Consider the following 12,141-nt stretch of genomic DNA (forward strand, 5'->3'; position numbering starts at 1 on the left):
TGTTGCTTCTTGGATGGATGAAGATCGATCAGGATGAGGATCAACTAAGTAGGAATAAGGGAGAAATGAATGAAAATGAAACCCAACACTACCTATTCGGCCACCAGAACATACTCTTCTCTCTTAGGTCTGGTCCAGTTAAGTTGTTGTATATGCACCCATATATATATATAGCGGAGAGGAGAGGGACGTGTTGGAAGACCGGTTTCAAGCAAGGGGATGGTCCACCAGATTTTGCCCGACTACGCAAACGCTACTCGAATTGGGACGGGTGCAACTTCAACGTGCCACATCTGGTGCACACTAAGAGTTAAATCGCACCCCTTATGGGACTTTGACCAACTTTGCTCGTGAGCGGTTATTCCAGATCTTGTCCACATCGCAGCCTTTGGGTTGGCTTTTACCAACTTTGTACTTGTTTTGTTATGGAGAGCATCTTGCTTGTCAAATTTTTAATGGACTAATTTATTTTTTAATGTTTTAAAGTAATAATTTAAATTTTTAATTAGTCTCGAATTTTGATCCCAACTTTTTGAGCATGCGGGGCAGTTGGAAATGGATCATAATAAATTAAACCTTTGTTAATCTTAGATTTGTATTCACTTTTTGAGCATGTGGGGGTGGTTGGCAATGTATCTTAATAATTTAAATATTTGTTTGATGTATAATACCAATTTGACCAGTAGCATATGCCGATTCACCGTATGAGATATGAAAAACCATATCGAATTAAGGGGAATAGGTTGTGTGCGTACGCCTTAACATTTGTATCTACTTATTAGTCCCGCAGGCATGGCTGGGATTATGGTAATTGATTGACCAGCTTGGAACATTAATTCTAGTTGTTTTAAGTTTTGATTGTTGCAAATAACCAAAGTATTTACTCTATTAATGTATGCAATCTATTTCATCATGTTATTTGGCCTTTTCTCAAGGCGGAGGCAGATTAAACCATATGTTATAATCATTTATTTTTTGTGCATTTTTTAGTTTAATGAAAGCTTTAAACTAATGTTAGCATTAGTTTGGATGACATTTCATGTTAGGAATTAAAATTATGTGCCCATGTGACAAGGGTAGGTTTCCAGTTTATGTGACAAGGTTTCCAAAATTGCAGCATTTGGCTCCTCCACGTTTAAAACTTTGCATGGGGGTACACACTTGTCAGCTCGCCCGACCACTGCATCGGCCCATATTACTACTTGTCCTGTGCCTTAGTTCGGATTGTTTTGTGCTTGCAAGAGTGCTGTGGAGAAAAACCAAGGGAGGAGCAGTATATGCCCCTGTACCCATGATTTGGCTTTTGGACTGCTTCTGTGGCTCGTTCAGGCTCCATAACCCTTGCTTGTCGTGCTACTGTACCTGGAGTAATTGGTGCATCGAAAACCATGGTTAATGTATTTCAAAAGGAAAACAAGACAATTTATAGCTGGTCATGTTGAACCTGGCGTTGGCTAGGGCACTGCTGCGGGCCAAGATGTAGAAGGTATTCTAAGACAACTAGAGGCAATTTGTAATATACGAGGTACACGTTCTATCATGATATATATAAAGAATACACCAGAGATGAATGTTTGCCTTGAAAAGGTTTGAAAAATACTGAAACTGGGGTTTTTTTCTTCATTTAGACAGATTATAGTTAAGAAAGGTCAAGACTTGAAAGTACTAAAATTGGGGTAAAAGTATAAACACCTTGAATATGGAGAACCTCTGATAGGTTTCTGCCTGTGTTTTCGCCAGGCCCACTTATCTTAGGGCAGTTCATCTTTCTTCTGCCTTCCATCTGCTGGGCCATCTGGGACACATATTATTTTCTTCTCAACTGTCTTCCTACACACAATTTAGCGAAAAGCAAAGATAGAAACAATGAATTCCCGTCATCGCAGTCCGCCAGGGCACTGCTGCGGGCCAAGATGTAGAAGGTATTCTAAGACAACCAAAGGAAGTTTGTAAAATATGAGGTACATGTTCTATCATGATATATCTAAAGAATACACCAGAGATGAATTTTCTGCTTTGAAAGGGCTTGAAAAATACTGAAATTGGGGTTCTTTTCTTCATTTAGACAGATTATAGTTAAGAAAGGTTAAGACTCGAAAGTACTAAAATTTGGGTGAAAGTATAAACACCTTGAATATGGAGAACCTCTGATAGGTTTCTACCCGTATTTTCACCAAGCCCACTTATCTGAGGGCGGTTCATCGTTCTTCTGCCTTCCATCCGCTGGGCCAACTGGGACACATACTACTTTCTTCTCAACTATCTTCCTGCACACAATTTAGCGAAAAGCAAAGACAGAAACAATGAATTCCCGTCATCGCAGTCCCTTAAAAGGCCAACCAAAGGAATCGAAGCTTTAAATAAAATATATCAGTAAATAAAAATTCATTTCTAGGGTTCTACTTTTCATTTATTTATTTATGTTGTGAATCCACGTTGGAGCTTTGAAAAAGTTAGCACATTTTGGAGTTAAATTATCATGGAAAACTGTACATCTTTAGGAGCTTTCTGACCGACTCAAGACGCTAAAGAATTTAAAGAAGAAATAAGCTAAAGAATTTAAAGCAGAAAAATGCTACTGAATTACTAGCAGTCCTTTACCAGTGAAAATATCGCCCATGATAACTGCGCTATCTCTGCAGGCACTCTTTAGCTCCTCCTTTATATATGCTATTATGACACTTTCTCAATGTGTCACTCTTCTCTGTGTAGCAGTATATTGAACAACACTGGTTACTTTGTAATCACAACATTATATGAGTTAAACCAACACCTTCAATATGGTTGCTTACCTACATGGAGTGTTCGACCGAGCGAACCTTGATAGCTCACATTCTAGTTAGTGCACAGGACTCTTTGCTCACTCGATTTTAGTGAAGTAGGCAATCCAGCTCATTCGCAAAGGATGAACTCCTACTCCTGGGGACTAAAAGCTAGGCTTTAGTTGGCTTTGGGAGATGAGAACTAGAAGATTGATAAGAGTCAGATCCTCTATGCACTAGCACTTTATTCATAACGGGATCTTACAAAAAAAATATGCTTATGTGGAGCGGCAGAACCAGTATTCAGAGATTCACATGCACGAGATGGATTTATATAGAAATCAATCTTCGAAACAAAAGTGCCCCTTAGATGTGTTTTTGGTCTACGTAGTCTTCTCCAGTCCGATGGTCAGGTTCCTTGCCCATGCTTTTGTCCCAATTAGTGCAGCAGATCTCAATTCATAAATGCTGGTGTTGGTGCCCAAATTGCATGTGCTCTGGGTGCTCCATCCATGCTACTTGTTTTTCATCGACATCATCAATAACTGGAACATTTACTGGGTTAAACCGCTTCAAAGTCATTCACTGCCACTAAATTCACATTTGTATTATATCTTATTTATATCTGGCACTGTGCGAAGGTCTAAGTGGACATTTGATCTACATTGATGATGGTTTAAGATGCTGGGTCACTTGGCTCAACTAAGTAAACTGATTCGACTGGATCTATATCCCCACCAGCTCTGGATCTTGCCTTCAAATTGTAGCTTTTTCTCAGTATAAAAGAACCACTGGTTCTATTTCTGGTGCTTCCACCTCTGCTTCTAGTGGTGCTTCAACAGTTTCTGCTATTTTAGACTCAATCAACACCTAGTTCCATCAACCATTCACTGGAGCAAACCATGCCTATGAGAAAACCACGCAAAACAGACAGATAACATAACATTTTATGTTTCTTACTAAGACATTCACATGTACCTGTCTCAATTTCATACTCTACTGCGAAGTAGCTACGTGGCTTGCATGCAAGCATGATGTGGACCCACAAATTTGTTGCATTGTTTTTATCAATATATATATTTTTTAATGTTAACACATGGGTTGCATGCAACCTCATAGTTCTTTGAGTCCATTTCAAGCAAACAAGAATACAATTATTATTGACAGCGCTGTAACTAAGTAGAGTGGCATGAAGCTGAAGCTAACAAACTACAATATAACTATACACAGTTATTTCCTAAAAAAATTTCATATATTCAAGTGCTTCAGATTTTTCCTACCCTAATTCCCTAAGTACATTCAAGTGCTTCAAATTTTTCCTTGGATTTCATTAATTAGTTGTTAATGCAACCTCATAATTGTTCTTTTCATTTTCTTTGAGTCCATTTCAAGCAAACAAGAATACAATTATTATTGACAGTGCTGTAACTGAGTAGAGTGGCATGAAGCTGACGCTGACAAACTACAATAGAATTGTACGCAATTATTTCCTAAGAAATTTACATATATTCAAGTGCTTCAGATTTTTCCTACCCTAATACCCTAAGTACATTCAAGTGCTTTAGATTTTTCCTTGATTTTCATTAATTGCTTGTTAATGCAACCTCATAGTTGTTCTTTTCATTTTCTTTGGGTCCATTTCAAGCAAATGAGAATATAATTATTATTGACAGCGCTATAATTGAGTAGAGTGGCATGAAGCTGAAGCTGACAAACTACAATATAATTGTACGCAGCTATTTCCTAAGACATTTACATATATTCAAGTGCTTCAGATTTTTCCTACCCTAATACCCTGAGTACATTCAAGTGCTTTAGATTTTTCCTTGATTTTCATTAATTGCTTGTTAATGCAACCTCATAGTTGTTCTTTTCATTTTCTTTGGGTCCATTTCAAGCAAACAAGAATACAATTATTATTGACAGCGTTGTAACTGAGTAGAGTGGCGTGAAGCTGAAGCTGAAAAAGTACAATATAATTGTACGCAGTTATTTCCTAAGACATTTACATATATTCAAGTGCTTCAAATTTTGCCTACCCTAATACCCTAAGTACATTCAAGTGCTTCAAATTTTTCCTTGATTTTCATTAATTGCTTGTTGTAATGAGTCTCCATTTCTCTAGGGATGGTGGCCTTTGCATGGTCCTTATTAGAACTTGGGGGTTCGTAGTCCTGTGTGTTGCCCAAAAGTAATCTGCGCTCTTCTCCCAACTCAACTTCCTGCAAGAAAAACACACACAATTCATATATATATATATTTATTTTGCTACCGAAATAATAATCCCAACTCAGCATCCTGCAAGTGACATAGATATACAGATATAGTTTAGATAAATTCTATAATGGTTTTCCAATCGCAGTTGCATGGTAATAGTTTCGCTTGTAGAGTCTATTGATAATGTATGGACAACCTTTGAAAGTTGTGTATAGCCTCTCAAATGCAAACCTGCCAATGCACAAGACTACACTTCACAATTTCAATTTGCTCCCACCATTGCTTTCGACATTCACATAGGGCAGGGACTAGCTGCCGCACAGCCCCTCTTGTTGAACATATAAGTCACTTGAAAAGGGATTGTAATAATTTAAATTTTTGGTTAACCAGAAATTTATATATATTTTGCAAGCATGTGGATCATTCGAAAATGAAGCAAGACATTTGTAGTAAAGTTCTTGAATTGTGATTATGCACAAAAATCTCACTGAAGTAGTCCATTTCCCCTTAAAGGCAAGTTTGTTTGTTCGAATTCTAACCTATTCCATTTTTAATACAATTTTTACATAAATGTGAAATGTGTTTGTTAATAAGGTGCATCTCCATGAATTTGAACCATATTTCTTAACCGGGTGCATTCTAAGCCGACAGATGTGTATAAAACATGGAACTATATTTCTTAATCGGGTGCATTTCCATTCTAAGAGGGAGATGTGTATATAATAAATTTTATTTACAATAAATATAATTTAAATAAAAAAATTGAAATCAATCAAAAGCATATTTTTAAAATTGTAATCAAGAAAAGATGTTATTATAAAAAAAAAATTCAATTAGAATTTAAGTATTTATTAATTTGTATTTGTATTTTTTATTTTATTTATTATATTTAAAGTTAAGATGGATTTATGTTGATTTGTAATAAAGATGTGATAATGGAAGGAGTCACATTGCACTTTAAGGTCACCAATAATAATTCCTATAAAGCAAAAAAAAAAAAAAAAAATGTGTCCTTACACAAATATTATGCCACTTAGTTGTCATAATAGAGTGCATTGGTCATTGCTATGTGTAGTGTCATGACAAAAGTGAAGGATCATGCTACCACAAGGATGGTGGAGTTGTCACTTGGTTTTAGGACAAAAATAAGAAACCTAAGGAGGGGAGAGAGGAAGGAAAGAGGAGAGAATGTATTTAGATTAATCAGGGTTTTTTTTATTATGTCTTTTAACATTGTGAATAAGGTACCATCATGCAAGCAACATAAGTTCAAACCCTATTCAGTGTAGAGCCTCTCTTGTGTGTGCATATTTTAAGTCCAAGGTAATTGACCTTTTGAAATTGGTTTCACTTTATCAACAAAGGGGCTTAACATCTGTCCAATAAATCGAAATTGGTTTAAGTGGACATAAATATGCTATTTTTATCTATGATTGTAGATCAATTATGGCTCAATAACAAATAGAAAGTACTAACAAAAAACAAAGGAAAACATATGAACTAGACTTAATACATTGGTTTTCTTTGGTGAGCTATTTTAGTGAATTGTTAAAGATGAAAGAGTTAAAAAGGAAGGAACTCACCCATAAAAACATTGTTTTAGGAATTGACATTGCTTGCATTAAAGAAGGGAGATGTGACTGAGTTGGAGGAAAAAATTAGTCCTCCTGAATGGACATTACAAATTCTATAGCTTCAACAAAATATAATTGACTACTATATCTATTGTAATGAAATAAAACACCTTAGCTATATCATATAAAAAAATGAAACAATAAAATGTTGTATGGTGACCTAAAGTTTTGTTAGAAAATTCATATCTCTCTTTCCCTTATTGTGCTAGAAGCTTCATTGAGGTATAAGAGTTGAATTATCCATGGTGTGAGTGAGATAAGCCAATAAAGATGCTTTACGACAAAATTATGAGCCTTGAATGAAGAAAGAAAACCAAAAATCCAATGGTACCTAAAAAGGTGATGGAGATGAAAAGAACAAACATGTTGAGAGCGTGGAGATAGAGTAAAAGAGTTAAATCAAGATTTAGCATGAATCTGTAAGTGTTCTTACAAAATAAATTGAGGAATGGAAGTGGAATTAGAATGGTTTCACATAGGTGAACATAGCAATATAAAAAAGCAAGGAAACAACCTTAAGCTGTAAGTGAACACTGGACTAGTCCATATGCAATGTGTTTTAATAAAGAATCATGGGTTCAAAGGTCCATACCATAAGGATTTTCATCAAATAGTGGATTTCTTTTCCTAGGTTGTGACACACAAATGCAACACAAACCAAGAAAGGCATAGTACACTTGGTGCAAATAGATTAATAGGGGTCACCTAGAAATATTAAGCTAATTGATCCCCAATTTTCCCAAATGGATTTGAGCTATTAAGGACCTAAAGTGAAGCACCATAACAATTATGGGATGAAGTTGAGGATTTGAGCCTAAGATAGAACCCAAAGAACATGTGAATTCCACAAATGGTCTAGCAAGGTTAAATTAGGTACCGAAAACCAAATGCAAGGTGGAGGTAATTGTTGGGGCCAAGTTTGAGAGGAAGAAAAGATGTAATTTTGAGGTCGTTTTGAGAGTTGTGTGTAGAGATGCAGAGCATAAACAACACAATAGAGCATCGTGCAATTTTGTTAGAGTGCAGAATTGGCACAGATCGAGGAACCACGTAGAAAGGAGTAACGTAAAAACCAAATAGGTGGGAATTATAAAAGTTGACTATATCATTGAACCTGCATTAATTTGGTCTATTTTAGTAAGTATAACATGCCTTCCCATGGTAATTGTGTTCCTAGGTATTTCCCATGGTATTCAAGTCTATGTATTTTTGTATAAAGAGGCAAAAGTTGAAGGGGTTCGGGTTGGCTAAGACTTTCTTGGCAAGTTAGTGGTTGGTTAGATGTTTTTTTATTTCAAGTCTCCTATTTTTGTGAAGTCGGGTGATTTAGGCTAGTGAATGGAGGAGAAAAACTATTGTAAGGTTGTATGTGTTTGGTATTAATAAAAGATGGTTGAAGTTCAACTTATTTGGATTTTCCTATGTTTTGTAAGACGGTCACATTGTGTTTAGTCTTGTTTATTTATGAAAGCTATAATGTATGGATGAATCGATCTCACTGATATGAGTAATTGAGGCACCCTTTTTAAAATTTTATTCCTATTTGGTAATGTTTCCATAATCCCTTTGAATATGTAATATCAAGGTAAGCATTCGAATAAGAAGATGGGCACTATAGGATGTTTTCATATATTGAATTCCCATTCCCCTCATTATTGCAGAAGCCTGGTTCTCGCACCGCCCCATAGGTGCCATAAGAGATACCTCACTTGTTTTACAGGTGATGTTGAAAGTGCCAACATCTAGTGGGGTTTGTTGGTTGCGTCTCACACATTTACTTGGGTCGGATTCAAAATTAGCACAAACAGTAATAAGGAACCCTATCCTAGTGCTAAATAATAATCCAATGGAGGTCACTCATATAAGGTAAGGGAGAGTGTCTCAAGGGAGAGTATTCTAGTGCACAAGAGATCTGATATGAGCAATGAGAGGTAAACAATACATCCTTAGGCCAATGATGTAAAAATTGGTACAAAATTAGGTTGCATCATGGTATCTCTAAGAGTGTAGGTGGTTATCAATATTAAAGTGTATAATTCATACACTACATTATGATTAAATTACAAAACACTAAGATATCATGGATTGGAGATTTTGGTGTTGCATTGAATTTCTTACATTACCCCAATATGTTTTCAATACCATTGTTGAGAGGAAAAGCATCATTCAATCGTTCCTCCTTAAGTCTTTGTAAGAAAATCATGAAGCAACAACACCTTCACGCAAATTGAGCACTTTTCACAATTTTTGGTTATATACCCTGAAACAAAACATGGAGAGAACCAATGAGCTCACCCACTAATTGACAATTGTAGTTACCTATCAATTTATTTTTGTGACAAAGCCATGAATGCAAAATTTTGATAGCTAGCAATAGTTCTTTTCAAGCATAATCTTCGTTTCAGTCAAGTTTGTTAATGTTTCTTGTAAACACAATATGCCAATGTCTATGAGATCATACTCTTTAATAATAGTTTTAATGTCCAAGTGCAAGATTTTGTGTTCAATGGGTATATTACCAAAAAGATTATTTTGATATTGATTACATGCCATATTCAAGTTGGTAATATGTGTATCTTTGAAGCCTTTTAATTTTCAACAACAACTTTCTTGAAGTTTCTCTTTGTAGTTTTCTCATGGATAAAATGATTGGATGTCTTTAACACAAGAAAGTGTTGTGTGCACGGTTCCATGTTGTTTAACTCTAGTGGGTTAAAATACCAAACCATCCATCATTAGGGCTCATGATTTATGTATCATTTGAGCACACATCAACTAGACAGAGAATTGTTCTCAAACAAAAGAGATTTCATTTCTTGATGTTGTTTGTCCATATACTCTTATAATAAGATTTGAATGATGAGGAATGCTAGACATGAACAAATTTTACATTACATGTTGTTGAACTAAGCCAATTGTTATGTTATGGATTCAATATAGACAATATAAAGTATGTGCTTGTTCTGAGTTGACTCAACTTTCGGATTTAACCAAGATCTTTTTCTTCTGTGATGTAGTTAGAATTTCATTTTATAAGAGCATAAATGAACATATATGCATTCATAAGCAAATGGAAACATAATAAAGATCAACAAATCATAAACAAGAGACATTGATAACAGAGTTCGTCCAGTGTGGATTGTGTCTCCGGGCCCGATGTCACGATGGTGTTGGTTGCTTCATTCAGTGCTGGAAATGGTGAAGATGTACATGGACTATTTTTTCTGTCATACAAGGACATGTGCCCTATACATGAGTGGCGAGGTATCTCCACAATACGTTCTGCTACAGGAACTATCACTCACAATAGACCTCCTATTAGTATGAAATAATCTTGCACATGGTGACAAAGAGTATCCCGCCATCATGGCATCAAAAGGATCTCAACCAAAACACCCATGGTGATAATGAGTATCCCACCATCATGACAACAAAGGGATCTCAATCAAAACACCCATGGTGACAATGAGTATCCCGACATCATGGCAACAAAGGGATATCAATCAAAACATACATAACAATCCATGATGAATACATCTCACATGAAATAGACATAAATATTATGCATCATAAGTTGAGGAGGAACCGAAGCAACATCATACATCTCACAACAAATGATCAAAGAAGTACGTGACAACAACACTTCATATACCTCAACTCTAATGCTGATTGAAGAATGGAATACTTAGCTGCTGGATCTGAATGCACCATCAAAATCATGGAGTCGAGGCATAAAATCGATTGTCCATGCTTTGAAATTTGACACAGTCGCTCCAATATGGAAAACGGATGAAATTTAGAAGGCTCAGCTACAAAAAATGACTACACCAATGAATTTGTGTCATCGAGAGGTGTAAAATCAACTATCCATTTGTCAAATTCCAACACCGTCAAAATTTGGGCCTCTAGGAATCTTTTAGATTCCCCGTAATTCTCCAAAGATTTTGTTCTCTGGGCTGACTAGAGATCTGCAACTCAGATCACAAATTTGATGTCGCCATCATGATTCTTGCGAGATTCTGAGACTTTTGAGTATAAATTTGGTTGTATTATGGCTTTAATGAATTTCAACCTCTAATGAATCTGGAAGATTCCCTCAAGATTCTTCAAAGATTTTGCTCTTTTGGGAATCTACAATTTGCTACTCAGATGGTGATTCTGATTTCACCATTGCATTCCCTGCGAAATTCCGGTTAAAATGTCTGTAAACTTCATTTCATTCAGACAAAATGAAAATTTACCTCCTCGTGGAATCTTTCAGGGATCAAGGAATATTCTTCGAGAATCTGTCTCGAAATGCATGCCATCATGGTTCCGCCTCTGGCCTCAAATCATGGTTTCGCCCTGTCACGGTTCTGCCTCTACAATAAAGTAATAATTTTGGTTGAAAAACATGCTGGCTCCTCCACACTCTTTGTCATCCCTCCATTGTCGAATGAAGTCGGCTTTAATACAAAGTTGGTGGGAAAATTTTACAATAGCATACTCATAGGTGCGTTGGTTAAGGCATTGTACTAGAAGTAGGTAGGTTGGGAGATCAAATCCTGCCCTTGTGAAAATTGGTGCACATTTATTACTTTTAAACTACACGGTTAACGCTAAACTCAGATAGTTAACGCTAAACATGGGGCGTGCGGCTAGCTTTGGGCGGTTATAACAACCGTGGCCATTACATGTGGTTTTGGCAAGCAATTATCATATGCGCATTTGTTATTTGGTAACGGTTTGGTTGTAAAGTATGGAACTGTTACATTGTTTAACCATATGCCATTTATCATGGCTTTTAAACATTTCAAAACAAATTCGTAATCATATGCCATGCCATTTATTATGGCTTTCCAACATTTCGAAAATGGTAACAGTTTGGTTGTAAAGTATGGAACTATTACATTGTTTAACCATATGCCATTACAATGTAACCCTATGCCATTTATCATGGCTTTTCAACATTTCAAAACAAATTCGTAATCATATGCCATGCCATTTATTATGGCTTTCCAACCTTTCAAAAATTCGTAACCGTGATGATAGCGTCCCACTAATAGCAATCATAGTGATAGCATCCCACCAGTGGGTAGATCATTTTTTCATCTAATTCCTATTCATAGCATCTCATTAATGAGTTAGCAAACATAGTGATAACATCCCACTAGTGGGTAGATCGTTCTTCCATCTAATTCTTATTTATAACATCCCACTAATAGGTTAACAATTCCAATGATAACATTCCACTAATAAATAAATCTTTTTCCTTACCCCACTTAAACTTAACATACTTTAAAAAAACAAAACAATCCTTTTTCCATACCCCGAGTTAAGCTTAACCTACTTAAAAAAAACAGAAAAAGAAAACAAATTTACATAAATACTTGTGAGATATTATTAACCTAAAATATGGGACGTTCACACCCATTCACCCCATTGACTTAATGGGCACATGATATGGCATGTTCGCAACCGTGGGAGGAAATGTGGCTCATAGCACCCTTTCCTTTAAAGAAGGGAGCTGGCAAAATCCAACAAGAAGG

This window comes from Pinus tabuliformis, chromosome J (genome assembly GCF_031772625.1).
Source record: "Pinus tabuliformis cultivar Carrire ecotype Pingquan chromosome J, CPIR1, whole genome shotgun sequence".
NCBI classification, from domain to species: Eukaryota; Viridiplantae; Streptophyta; class Pinopsida; order Pinales; family Pinaceae; genus Pinus; species Pinus tabuliformis.